Source organism: Arachis hypogaea, chromosome 11, assembly GCF_003086295.3.
Source record: "Arachis hypogaea cultivar Tifrunner chromosome 11, arahy.Tifrunner.gnm2.J5K5, whole genome shotgun sequence".
Taxonomy (NCBI): domain Eukaryota; kingdom Viridiplantae; phylum Streptophyta; class Magnoliopsida; order Fabales; family Fabaceae; genus Arachis; species Arachis hypogaea.
This window is the reverse complement of record NC_092046.1, coordinates 106,782,221-106,797,580: the sequence shown is the minus strand read 5'-3', so window position 1 is coordinate 106,797,580 and position 15,360 is coordinate 106,782,221.

Genomic DNA, 15,360 nt, shown 5'->3' with positions numbered 1-15,360 from the left:
CTAAGGATGTCAAACGCTTTTTCAAATTTAATTGCACTTTCCAACATCATATATGTAGAATTCCATCGAGTTGGAACGTCTGATTTTAGACCAACACCTTCTTCAATTTCTGCTTGCTGCACACAATCTTTAAATTTCATCATTCTCCCATCAGAAGCTTTCACATACTTCACACTCTCTCTGATTTTAAATAAAGCTCCAGCAGCCACTTTTAACCCTTCTTGCACAATCAAATTTAAAATGTGAGCGGAGCAACGCACATGAAAATATTCTCCATCGCAAAGCAAACTATTCTGCTTACGTAGATGAGTTTTAAGATGTTTTGCATGTTGTCATTTGCAGAAGCATTATCTAAAGTAATAGAGAATACTTTCTTATCAATACCCCATTGCTTCAAAGAGTTAAATAAGACTGCTTCCATATCGGTTCCAGTATGGGGAGGAATCATTCGACAAAAATTCAAAATCTTACTCACTAGTCGCCAATTCTCATCAACAAAATGAGCTGTCAGACAAATATATCCTTCAGTGGTAGATGCTGTCCACACATCAGATGTCAAACAAATTCTATTAGGTATCCTAGACATCTTCTGCCTCAATTTCTCTTTCTCTGTTGAATAAATCATTTGAAGATCTGAAACTAAAGTGTTTCTAGAAGGCATTATAATCGTTGGACTAATGTAATTAATCCAATCTCTAATACCCTCATACTCAACAAAGCTGAACGCAAGATCATGTTTTGCTATAGCTTGAGCGAGTTTTTTTCTATGAACATGCTGATCAATTTTGGTTGGCAGACTCTCTATATCATCATCAAATCTAATATTGAGAGGTATAGATTTACAAGAAACTATGTGACGACTTAGATGAGAAGTCCCGTAACCATTCTTAGTTTTTGGATTTTTTCCAATTTTGTATTCACGATGACAAAAATTGCATTCAGCCTTTTCAATACCATCTATGTCTTTTCCAATCTTCTTAAAAAATCTCCAAACATTAGATTTTTTACCAGAATTAACACTACCAGAAGCTTGAACAGGAGTCTCAGAAACAATCTCATCATCCATGTTTATAAATTTCCTAATCATATCCAAATAATGTATATTAAAATTCTATAGCAACAACAACAACATTCATGAATTCATATTAATTATTCATCTCTGAAGTTTCAATAAGAAGTAATTGAAGAGAAAACAGTAACAATCAATCAAACAAGCAAAGCATGTATTAGGATTTAAGAATGGAAAAGCAAGAGAAGCTGAAACATAGGCCGAAAAAAGTATCATCCCACCAGCAGACACAAGTATCAAGTCAATTAATTAAATTAGCCTCCTAGGACTAATCTATAACATATAGTCAAATCTCCTAACTATATTATTATACTAAAACTCATAGGAAAACTCATGGCAGAGAACTTCTAACTATATTATTATACTAAAACTACTAAGTTATGCTATAAATTTTTATTGCAGTACCCACTTATGTAACCCTCAATTACTTGAGATGGTTGAGTCCAAATAGTTACCCTCCCATGAAAACAAAAGACCAGAAAAAGCAAGAGACATTATAGAAGATTATCAGTTATCCAAACTAATAGACATGTTGGCAGCAGAACATTTAGTACATAATCAAAGATAATGCGAGAAACACAGGCACTGGATAACAAGTGTACACTAACCTGGGAATTCTAGCACATGTTTCAGAGGCACAAGCTATAGCATTCAGTTTTTCACACGAAAAAACTGCACTGCGAAAAAGACACGCAATCAATAAGTTCTTTCACATACAGTTATGAAATAAACACAACTAAATTCACTCTACACATAGTGGTGTCAATATGTTTGGCCCTATAGGGCTTTGGCCCTACTTTATAGGGCCAGAAGAATAAAAAGCCCTTTAACTAATAGGGTCAAATTTTTAAAAAGCTCTCAGGGCCAAAAATTCTCATGGGCCAAAAGCTCTAGGGCCAACCCATGGGTTACCTAATTCTCTTTTTTTTTTTTTTTTTACATTCTCTATTTCAACAACACACATAAAACTTATTAAAAGTCATTAATTTGTTTTATCCCTTTATTTTTATGCTTGAAAAATAAATGTTAATAATGTACATTGATCATATTAAATCCAACTTTTAACTATATATATCAAGAAATCAAACATGACATTTACTATCTCATCACCCTTTTTCTTACTCTCTAGAATTTACCATCAAGAATGTCTCTAAAAAATTAAAATAAAATTTATACAAAAATTCATCATCTAAAATCATGAATGTTGAGGAGGATGCATCGTTGCTGTTGACACTTCTTCTTCTTCATGAATTTCACCAATTTCATCATCTAAAATCAACCAATTAAAAAACAGTTAGAAATTCAATTTAAAATATTATTTAAAAAAAATAGTATAAATATTTACCATCATGATTTGGAACAAATCCACGTAACCAACTCCTTGTGCAAATAAGCATTTGGACATGCTCATGAAGAGTGGAACTTCGATATTTTGTTAAAACACGTCCACCAATACTGAATGCAGACTCAGATGCTACCGTAGTGATGGGAATACTTAAAACATCTCTGGCTATAACTGACAGAGTGGGAAACCTATCCTCATTAATCTTCCAAAAATTCAGCACATCATACTTCAAATCATCTTCATTGGTGTGAATCAAACCTTCTTTTAGATAAATCTCTAATTCATCTTTATCCTTGGAAGTTTGGGTTTCACAGTCAAATTCTCTGAACTCCTAAAAGATATAATATAAAGATTATTTAAGTAACGAATAAACATAATAGGAGAAAAATAATACTATATTAAAATTAAATACCTTCATCACCATTTTGCTCTTCTTTGTAAGCCTTCCTTCTTCAGGTGACATAGGAGATTGATTACTACTTTGAGAAATTGTTGAACCACCAAAAGTATTTATGTACTCTCCATACAACCTTTTAAATTTCTCCAATACTTCATTTGCCTTCAATTCAAAGGTTGAAGGATCTAGTTTTTTGTAACAAAACCTCAAGAACTTTAACTTTAATCGAGGATCAAGAATTGCCCCAAAAGCTAAGACAGTGCTATAATCCTTCCAATATTTATCAAACTTCATCTTCATTCTGAAAGCCATGTTCATAATAACAACATCATCACAATTTTGATTATTTTCCAAAAGACATTCAATTTTCCAAACTTGCATAAAATACAAATTTGATGTTGGATATGATGAACCCGAAATGAGGTTTGTAGTTTCATAAAATGGCTCTAAAAATTCACACATTTTTTTTGCTAAGCTCCATTCTTCATTTGTCGGACAATCTTTATAAGCTCCATCTACAACACTAAGGATGTCAAACGCTTTTTCAAATTTAATTGCACTTTCCAACATCATATATGTAGAATTCCATCGAGTTGGAACGTCTGATTTTAGACCAACACCTTCTTCAATTTCTGCTTGCTGCACACAATCTTTAAATTTCATCATTCTCCCATCAGAAGCTTTCACATACTTCACACTCTCTCTGATTTTAAATAAAGCTCCAGCAGCCACCTTTAACCCTTCTTGCACAATCAAATTTAAAATGTGAGCGGAGCAACGCACATGAAAATATTCTCCATCGCAAAGCAAACTATTCTGCTTACGTAGATGAGTTTTTAAGATGTTTTGCATGTTGTCATTTGTAGAAGCATTATCTAAAGTAATAGAGAATACTTTCTTATCAATACCACATTGCTTCAAAGAGTTAAATAAGACTGCTTCCATATCGGTTCCAGTATGGGGAGGAATCATTCGACAAAAATTCAAAATCTTACTCACTAGTCGCCAATTCTCATCAACAAAATGAGCTGTCAGACAAATATATCCTTCAGTGGTAGATGCTGTCCACACATCAGATGTCAAACAAATTCTATTAGGTATCCTAGACATCTTCTGCCTCAATTTCTCTTTCTCTGTTGAATAAATCATTTGAAGATCTGAAACTAAAGTGTTTCTAGAAGGCATTATAATCGTTGGACTAATGTAATTAATCCAATCTCTAATACCCTCATACTCAACAAAGCTGAACGCAAGATCATGTTTTGCTATAGCTTGAGCGAGTTTTTTTCTATGAACATGCTGATCAATTTTGGTTGGCAGACTCTCTATATCATCATCAATTCTAATATTGAGAGGTATAGATTTACAAGAAACTATGTGACGACTTAGATGAGAAGTCCCGTAACCATTCTTAGTTTTGGATTTTTTCCAATTTTGTATTCACGATGACAAAAATTGCATTCAGCCTTTTCAATACCATCTATGTCTTTTCCAATCTTCTTAAAAAATCTCCAAACATTAGATTTTTTACTAGAATCAACACTACCAGAAGCTTGAACAGGAGTCTCAGAAACAATCTCATCATCATTGTTTATAAATTTCCTAATCATATCCAAATAATGTATATTAAAATTCTATAGCAACAACAACAACATTCATTAATTCATATTAATTATTCATCTCTGAAGTTTCAATAAGAAGTAATTGAAGAGAAAACAGTAACAATCAATCAAACAAGCAAAGCATGTATTAGGATTTAGGAATGGAAAAGCAAGAGAAGCTGAAACATAGGCCGAAAAAAGTATCATCCCACCAGCAGACACAAGTATCAAGTCAATTAATTAAATTAGCCTCCTAGGACTAATCTATAACATATAGTCAAATCTCCTAACTATATTATTATACTAAAACTCATAGGAAAACTCATGGCAGAGAACTTCTAACTATATTATTATACTAAAACTACTAAGTTATGCTATAAATTTTTATTGCAGTACCCACTTATGTAACCCTCAATTACTTGAGATGGTTGAGTCCAAATAGTTACCCTCCCATGAAAACAAAAGACCAGAAAAAGCAAGAGACATTATAGAAGATTATCAGTTATCCAAACTAATAGACATGTTGGCAGCAGAACATTTAGTACATAATCAAAGATAATGCGAGAAACACAGGCACTGGATAACAAGTGTACACTAACCTGGGAATTCTAGCACATGTTTCAGAGGCACAAGCTATAGCATTCAGTTTTTCACACGAAAAAACTGCACTGCGAAAAAGACACGCAATCAATAAGTTCTTTCACATACAGTTCTGAAATAAACACAACTAAATTCGCTCTACACAAGGTCCTTAGGAGATCAAAAGCATAATCTCAATTTCACACCAACAAAATTATAGACTGCAAAATCAGTCTACACTACATAAGCATCAAATCACAAATTTCTTATAATTTAAAATCAAAAGATGTCATAATAGAAAACTTCGGAATCCTTTAACAATATAACTTTGTGATCAGCTGCCCTTTTATTTTTTTGTTAAAAAGATAAAGTTATTTCTTAAATTTAGACCAAGAAGCCTTTAATTAAATAAATGAAGATAGAATCTTAAAGAAAGTCACATATGGAACAAGTGGTGGAAAATAGACAATAAGAATCTTAAAGAAAGTCACATATGGAACAAGTGGTGGAAATTAGACAATAAGAATCTTAAAGAAAGTCACATATGGAAAGGGAGGCCAAAAGACAAAACAATGTTACGTTACTGTAATTTAAAACCAAGAAAGTGCATTGAATAGTCAACAAGAAACCAGTGTTTTCCAAATATTAAAACCTCAGACCTTTTGGCTTATTAGTTCAAGCCCTGAAGCAAAATTCTCCAACCTAGCAAGATCATGTTACCACTAAATCAAACTGAGTGCCTTTTACAAATCCCAAAAAAATTATAACAGTGAACTTTATCTGCCGGATTGAAAGCTTTTAATAGTATGAAATTGATAAATCGTGTTTAGCATTGTAATTTTTCTTGGACCTATAAATTTATTATTTCAATTCTTAAAGAATTAAAGCACCAAAAAAATCTGAACTCTCTTCTTATATAAGCCAAAGTAAGTTTACTTGATGGAGTCAATGATATGAAACAAATTAAAGAGAGAAGACTAAGTATAACTATAGAATGCAAGTTAGCAAACTAAAATATTAGAGACAAAGATGTCAAAACCTTGAGTGTGACAGAGAGAGTTAAGTTTGTGGAGGATAACCAAGCACAGAGATTTGTAGATGCAGCAGTTACATTCAATAGCATCATTTTAGAAGCTAAGTATGGAAAAATTACTTGAATATCTCAGACTTCCTGCATGTGCTTTGAACTTTGAAAGGGTCTGCAGAAGCCGCCACAAGCCCACAATCAATAGTTTTCTTGTCTTCCCCTAAATGAACGGCAATTCAATATCACACTCTCATGAGTATGATTTATCATCACTATTAGAATTAGGAATAATACATACATGTCACTTATGCAACTGATTTACTTAGAAAACTAAAAACAAGAAAGTTTGTGGTGGTAATGAAAGATAAAAGATAACGAGAAAATTAAGCATGAAAGACATCAATGCAAGTTCTTAACAAAGTCAATTAGTAATGACAAAAATATACTATCAACAATCAAGGAACTTCACTGTGAAGTAGTAACAACTAACAAGAGACAAAATAGTTCAGTTTGTGGAATTTATGTAATGAAGCAGAGAGGCTACTCTGCATAACAAAGTGCACAGAAATCAATATATGCTCGGTTGAAGTTGCAATTTGCAAATACTTATTTTTCAAAACAATACCAGTTCTACAATTTAAAAATTTCTAATTAGTTATCAACAATCCAAGTAATTAGTTATCAACAATTTAAAAATTTCGTTTGATTTATTATGCCATTACCCATTCTCATGAAACTCATCCAAATATGAAGATAATGAATCAAAAACATCATAGAAAGAAAATATGGAATAGACAGAAGCTAAACAATCCAACAGTTAATCATGCTAAGCAACAATACCAAAATCACATTAAACAAGTTTAAAATCAGAATAATTGCTTATGTAGGAATCAAATAGCAGATTATTGAAAAATGGTAACTAAAACTCAACTTTGATTCTCAATTCCATAATCTCCTTTTGGGAAAAAATTAAAAACAAGTTCATAGTTCACAGTCTATAATTCATAGTTCAACTATTTTGAAATCAATTAACAACAGTCAACAGAATTAAAATGGGTGATGCAATTGCAAACAAACAAAGAAGAAACTCAGAGAGGGATAGAAAACAAAGAAACCCACCTCTGAATCTCTGATTCCGCGTGAGCGAGGAGAAGTAGCCACGTATTTCGTAGGTAGAAGTGTAGAACGCAGATCCTTTCACAGTTCACCGTTTCAACGCAAATCCTTTCACAATTTCACCCTTTCAACGCGTTCTCTGGTCAGGGTCTCAGCCTCTCAGGGAGGAGAAGGTTAGATTTAGGGCTTGGAGGGCTTATAGGGCCAGCCCTGTTTTGCTTTTTTGTTGGCAGGGCTTAATTAAGGTTGGGCTTACAAAATATCATTTTATAATTTTTAGGGCTGTGGGCTAAAATGTTTTTGGAGGGTTGAGGGCCAGCCCTAAGGTTTGGGCTAAATTGACACTTCTAGTTACAGATATTCCAAGGGTGGGGAGCAGCGTCGCAGACGTTTTCAGAGCTTGTTACAGTAGCATGTAAAAAGAGTAGTGGGAGCCCTTGAACCTGTCTTTTTTTTATTGGTCAAGTAGATCTCAATCCTAGATATCACAACACACTTACACTACCACTCACTTATATAATACTAAATGGTTCTTTTTCAATACTTGGTGTATTCACTAAGGTTTGAACCTAAATACAGTATATTAAGAGGCACATGAATTATCATCTGACCTAAGCCTTAGGTCCCTGTGAAGTATGAATTGAGTGAGCCCATGGGCTTCTGCAGTATGAAAGTAAAGTTTGGACATTGGGCATTTTAATGGAAGTATGAACAAGTGAATAGATATTTATTTTTTTTTAACAAAGATAGTTACTTTATTGATTTGTAATAAAACAATCTATTGCCCATGAGGCCATGACCAATTAAAGTATAAACTAAGGAAAAAGCTAATCTCAATAAGAAAATAATAATAATAATAACAGTGCATAGTCCTTCTTTAGCGATAAAATTCCTCCGAGAACTTTCTTGCAGCGGCAATGATTTCAAGGCTATTAGTAGGCTTTTACTCAAACACCAGTGCCTTTCAAGCTAGCCAAATCTTTAATACACTTGTGGCAATGAGGCTTCCGCGATGCTTATTATGGGTGTTACCTCCATGCTTGCACACTACTTCCTTCCACCATTTCCAAAGAACGAGTTTATTCCAACTATGTCCATAATATTAATTTCCTTCCATACTTGAACTGATTGAGGGCATTGGATTAAACAATGGAATACTGATTCGGCTTCTTTTCCACACCTAGGAAACTGAAAGTCAACATTAGGGATTCGAGCTTAGAGCTTCAATTTGATCGGGAGACTATTAAACCACTCTTCCACCTTAACCCATGACAACAATAAAGACGTCTCACGGCCCACAAATTCAGCCCAACAGAATACACAAATTAAATTATAATTTAGTCTTTATCTTATCTCATAGTTATCTTTATCTTTATCTCTATCTTATCTTTATCTTTATCTCTATCTTATCTTTATCTACTTTTATCTTTCATAGGCCAATACTCTATATATACTTAGTTTTACCTTCATAGTTTACAGTTCAATCAATCAACAATCAATAAAATTTCTTCATCTTTTTCTTTCACAAATTCTTTTATTTTCCTATTCTTTCAAAATTTTATTATGGTATCAGAGCTCCTCTTGAGCTCTGCTGACATCCATGGATCAAGAAGAAAGGGCACACCAGCAACTTCATCCGGAGCCTCTTTTCGACCTTTCGTCAGCCCAACACTTTTCTTTCATGGCACTTTCTTTCAATGAAGAAGCTCGTCCTTCAAACCAACTTGAGCTTTTGCCAAGTCCAAATACTCATTATCTTTGTTCTTTCAATACCTTTTCTACTGTTAACAATTCTTCAAATCGAGATTCATTCTTAAATACTTGGATCATTGATTTTGGTGCCACAGATCATATTGCATCAAATTTATCTTGGTTTATTTCTTACACACAAATTTCTCCTATTATTGTTCATTTACCAAATGGTTCTCGAACTACTGTTTCTTATAAAGGCATCGTTCAATTTTCACCATCCTTGGTTCTTCATGATGTTCTTTATTTGCCTCACTTCAACTTTAATATTATCTCTGTTTCAAAAATTACTTCACCACTCATATGTGAACTCACTTTTTCATCTTCTTCTTGCACTCTACAGAGCAACAATTTGGGGACGATTGATTTGGCCAGAATGAGAGAGGGATTATATGTCTTTGAACCCAATTTCGGTAAAAATTCATCCACTACACACTCCATAAATTCCATCCAATCACCACCCATTACACCTTCCAATATATGGCATTTTCGTTTAGGACACCTTTCTGGGCAAAGACTTAATCATTTACATAAACAATTTCCTTTTATCTCTATGCATCATGACGAGGCTTGTGACATTTGTCATCTTTCTAACAAAAGAAACTTTCTTTTTCTCAAAGTTTTAACAAAGCCAATGCAAGTTTTGATTTATTACACTTTGATATTTGGGGTCCGTTTCGACAAAATTCTATTCATAATCATAAATATTTTTTTACTATTGTTGATGATTTTAGCCGCTTTACATGGGTTACTTTATTAAAATCAAAAGGAGAAGTGCAAAATCAAATAAAAAATTTTATTACTTTAATTGAAACACAATTCAACTCCAAAGTCAAAACTATTCGTTCTGATAATGGACCAGAATTTATTTTACCTGGTTTTTATGCTTCAAAGGGCATTATTCATCAACGTAGTTATGTTGAAACTCCTCAACAAAATGGAAGGGTAGAACGCAAGCATCAACATATTTTGAATATAGCTCGTGCTCTTATGTTTCAATCTAATTTACCATCATCTTTTTGGTCTTATGCTGTTAGACATGCTGTTTATTTACTTAATAGAGTTCCATCATCCGCAATTAATTTTAAAACACCATTTGAGATTTTATTCAATCATCCACCAAATTATCATGACCTTAAAGTTTTTGGATGCTTATGTTTTGTTTCTACCCAAATGGCAAACAGATCAAAATTTGATCCAAGAGCCAAAAAGGCTGTATTTATTGGCTTTCAACCTGGTTTTAAAGGGTATATTGTTTATGATTTAGAAGATAAAAGAATTGAGATTTCTAGAAACGTAATTTTTTATGAAATGATCTTGCCCTTAGTCACAAAAAATGTCCAATTCCAGACACTCAGCCCAACATTGCCAAACACACCTTCTCAAAAACAAGATTCAATTAGTCTTCCAGTTGAACCCTCACCTATACCCATTGACCCAACTCCACCTAGTTCTTTATTTTCTCCAACAACCTCTCCTTCTTCCTCACTATCATTTCCTAACCAAGTTGAACCCATGACCACCGAATCACTTTCAACACTAGACACCAGTCCACCATCACCTTCTCATCCCCCGTCACCTTCTTCACCACCTGAGCAACCCCATCCTCGTCATTCCGACCAGCCTCACCGACCTCCAGCATATCTCTCTAATTACTTGTGTAACTCCTCTCTCATCTCTACAAATCAATCTCCCTCAAAGTGCAAGTATCCTTTATCTTCAGTCATGTCTTTTTCTTCTCTTTCACCTTCACATAAAAAGTTTATTTTATCTCTACATTCTGACGTTGAGCCAAAGTCTTTTAAGAACGCCAATCAACACTCTAATTGGCGTAGTGCTATGAAAGATGAGTTGGATGCTCTTGAGATGAACAAAACTTGGCGTCTTGTTGATTGCCCTGCAGGGGTTAAACCGGTTGGCTGTAAATGGGTCTATCGCATCAAACGCAAGCCTGATGGTTCAGTTGATCGATATAAAGTACGCCTTGTGGCTAAAGGGTTCACTCAAACTGAAGGTGTTGATTTCTTGGAAACTTTCTCCCCTGTTGTCAAGCCTGCCACCATCAGATTAGTTTTGGCACAGGCCTCTATGAAGCATTGGCCTATACATCAGTTGAATGTCAATAATGCTTTCTTACATGGGGATCTTTCTGAGGATGTTTATATGACTCTGCCACCTGGATTTATATCTCCTCAACCGAATCAATGCTGTAAGCTACTAAAGTCACTGTATGGTTTACGACAATCTAGTCGTATGTGGTATGACAAACTTTCTCATCTTTTGCTATCTCATGGATATCAGCAGACCTCATCTGATGATAGTTTATTTGTCAAATTCATTGGTGATCAAATTTATATCCTTTTAGTCTATGTTGACGACATTGTTCTCACGGGTAATTCCATTTCTGAACTTGCTGCCATTAAGTCTATTTTGCACCAACACTTCCGAATTAAAGACTTGGGCCCATTAAAATATTTTTTGGGTATTGAGGTTGCTCAATCAGAGAAGGGAATTTGCTTATCTCAGAAAAAATATTGTCTTGATCTTTTGGAAGATTCTGGTTTATTAGGTGCTAAACATGCCTCTGTTCCAATGGATAGTACCACAAGACTATATCAAGACAAAAGTCCCCTGCTATCCGACCCTTTTGTATATCGTCGTTTGGTTGGCCGTCTTATCTATCTCACCACTACTCGACCGGACATCATGTATGCCACTCAACAATTAAGTCAATTCATGGCATCTCCTACTGAATCTCATCTTCAAGCTGCCAAGCATGTGTTACGATATCTGAAAACTAGTCCCGGCAAAGGACTTTTCTTTCCAAGGGAATCAAAAATTCAGCTTCTCGGCTTCAGTGACTCTGATTGGGCCGGATGTCCTGACACTCGGCGATCTTTAACAGGTTATTGTTTCTTCTTAGGCAGTTCTTTAATCTCTTGGAAGACCAAGAAACAAACCACCGTTGCCCGCTCATCCACAGAAGCAGAATATCGTGCACTTGCCAACACAACTTGTGAACTTCAATGGATACTAAATGTGTTACAATTTTTATGCATCTCTCCTATCCGCCCACCAGTTTTATATTGTGATAATCAGAGTGCTCTTCATATTGCTGCTAACCCGGTTTTTCATGAACGGACCAAACATTTAGAGGTTGATTGTCACTTGGTTCGACAAAAAGCTCAAGCTGGAGTGATGAAACTTCTCCCAATTCCCTCCTCTACGCAACTAGCTGACATCTTCACTAAGCCTTTGTCTCCTCAACCCTTCCATCTTAATCTGAATAAGCTTAGTGTTCTTGACATCTTTCATCCTCCAGCTTGCGGGGGCGTATTAAACCACTCTTCCACCTTAGCCCATGACAACAATAAAGACGTCTCACGGCCCACAAATTCAACCCAACAGAATACACAAATTAAATTATAATTTAGTCTTTATCTTATCTCATAGTTATCTTTATCTTTATCTTTATCTCTATCTTATCTTTATCTTTATCTCTATCTTATCTTTATCTACTTTTATCTTTCATAGGCCAATACTCTATATATACTTAGTTTTACCTTCATAGTTTACAATTCAATCAATCAACAATCAATAAAATTTCTTCATCTTTTTTTTTCACAAATTCTTTTATTTTCCTATTCTTTCAAAATTTTATTAGAGACCTTCATGCATCATCTTCCAAATAAACACCTTTACCTTCACCGGAGCACGAAGCGACCCAATTGATCTCCACACTTCCTTCTGCTTGAACACTTCCGGCTAGAACTCATATGGAGAATGAAAAGAATGAAAAGCAACTTTGTAACCAGAGTTTACTGTGTATGTTCCTTTTTTTTTCTCAAATGATCATATGTTGATTCTGCGTTCTTTGAGTCTGCATTATTCTCTGAGCTGTGTCCGTAAAAAAGGTATCATTGATTAATTGAGAATTTCTGTTACCATTAGGTAGTAGGAGTTGGTTGACACAGTGAAGATTGTTAACCTCATTGAACATCTTATGTCTGTACATCACCTCCTTATTAGCGCCCTATAACTTTCCCAAAAATAGGCACCATATTCCCACCACCCACCTGTCACTTGACCCCTTCTAATATACTTGTCTAGCCCAATGAAGGGTTGTTATGAAGCTTCGCCATCATAAAATTGGAGAAAGAGAAGTATTTGCTCTTCATCACCTTGTATAGCAGTGAATTAGTTTTGGAGATTAGTCGCCAACCTTGTTTTTTTAGCATAGCCAAATTAAATGCTTTCAGGTCTTTAAAATCAAGTCCTCCCTAGTCTTTGTCTCTGCATAATGTGTCCCGTTTAATCTACTGCATCTTTCTTTCATTACCTTTTTGTCCTCATCAAAATAATATCATATTTTTCTTAATGCTTTCAATCAGTCTCTTTGAAAGTTTAAAGCAACTCAGTATATAAATTGGAACTGTTGTGCTAACTGTTTTAATAAGTACTTCTCGATCACTTGCTAAAAGTAAGGATCTTTTCCACAAGTTTAGCTTTTTGATAGTCTTGTCTTCGATATATCTGAATGTTTCTTGCTTTGATGCAGTGACAATTGCAGGAGATCCAAGTATTTATCCTGAGAACCAACGTGTGGAGCCTGGAACAGCTGGGCAAGTTTAACTCTGAGGTGTTGAGGAGTGTTCTGACGAAAGAAGACTGAAGATTTAGTCAGATTAACCACTTGACCACTTACTTGACTATATTCTTGTAGAATTTGAAGTAGGGTTTGGCATGTTTGTGTGTTTGCTTTGCTGAATAAGATAGAGTCATCTGTGAAGAATAAATGATTGATCATAGGGCATCTTCTATTTAATCATAAACCACTATACTGCTGCCTCTATTTTTCTCTGTGGAATAGATGGGATAATCCCTCTACGCAGGCAAGGAATTGATAGGAAAAAGGGGATCTCTTTGTCGGAGTCCCCTTGATGGTTTAAAAAAACCATATGAATGACCTTCCATGGCAATAGAATACGACACTGTAGTTACACACTCCTTCAAGCAATCTATTAATTTATCACAGAAACCCAATCTCTTCAAAATTTCCTACACAAAACTCCATTCTACCCCAACAGCATAGGCTTTACTCATGTCTAACTTGAGTGCAAAGTCATAGTCTTTATTTTTCTTATTTTTCAAGTAGTGCATAAACTCGTGAGTTATAAGGATACTATCAATAATTAGACGACCCTTAATAAAAGCATTTTAGTTCCCACTGATGATTTTGTCCATTACTCTTTGCATCCTGTTGACCAAAATTTTTGAGATGATTTTGTGAAAAATCGTGTTTAAACTGATTGGTCTAATTTGACTCATTGAATCTTCCCCTTGAATCTTAAGAATCAAACAAATCTGGGTATGATTTAGAAATCTTAGCATTTTTTTCTCTGAATAGAAACTCCTAACAGCCGCATTTACATCCTGCTTGATGATATCCCAATAGACCTGGAAGAACTTAGTTGTGAAACCATCATCCTTGAGAGTCGAGTATGGATTAATAGAAAACACAATAAGATTGAATAACTTAAGGATGAAAATGGACAACTTCACTTTAAAGTGGAGGGCATTAAAAAAGTGATTGTGGAGTTTTTTGAGACCTTATTTACTATATTCATATCTATTGATCCTACAGAGGCCTTGGAGGGTATGACACAAAGATAGACAATAGTGATAATAAGGTGTTAACAAAACCAATCTGTAATACAGAAATTAAAAGTGAATGGATATTTATAATGGGTGAAGTGGTGGACTCTTGAATTAAAAATGTTTGAATTTGGATCCCTTAAAGTGAAGAAGTTGGTAAAGTGGTAAAATAAGGAGTTACTTACCATTGATTTTATAATTTTTATGAAATGTGTATCCCACTATCTTAATTTAAGAGAGATTAACTCCCCATTTTACTACTTTACCAACTTTCTTACTTTAGAGAATTTTAATCCAAAATATTTTACATGATGAAATTATATTTCCAACAATGACACTACAGGAAAATAGAACATTTGTAACAAAAAAACTTGTAACAAATTTGAAATTATTATAAATTATAGTTTTTTTTGTAACAATAATTAGTCATTGTTAAAGAATAAAAATATTTTGTAACAAGAAAATTTGTTACAAAATATTTTAGTATTTTATAATAACATGATTTCTTTTGCTACAAATTGTATTGGCTTTCGTATCGAATTGTTGTTTTGTTGTAAAATATTATAATATTATGTAACAAAACTTACAAAAGATTATATTATTTTAAAAATTCAAAATATTTTTAAAAAATATCTATTTATTTTAAAAGCTCTAAATATTTTGTAACAAAAAATTAATTTATGATCAAATATAATATTTTTGTAATAAGTTATTTATTCATCACAAAAATTCAAAGATTTTTTGTAACTAATAATAAATTTTGTTTCAAGATGTTAAATGTAAAATCCAAATTTTTAAAAATTAAAATAATAAGTTACAAAA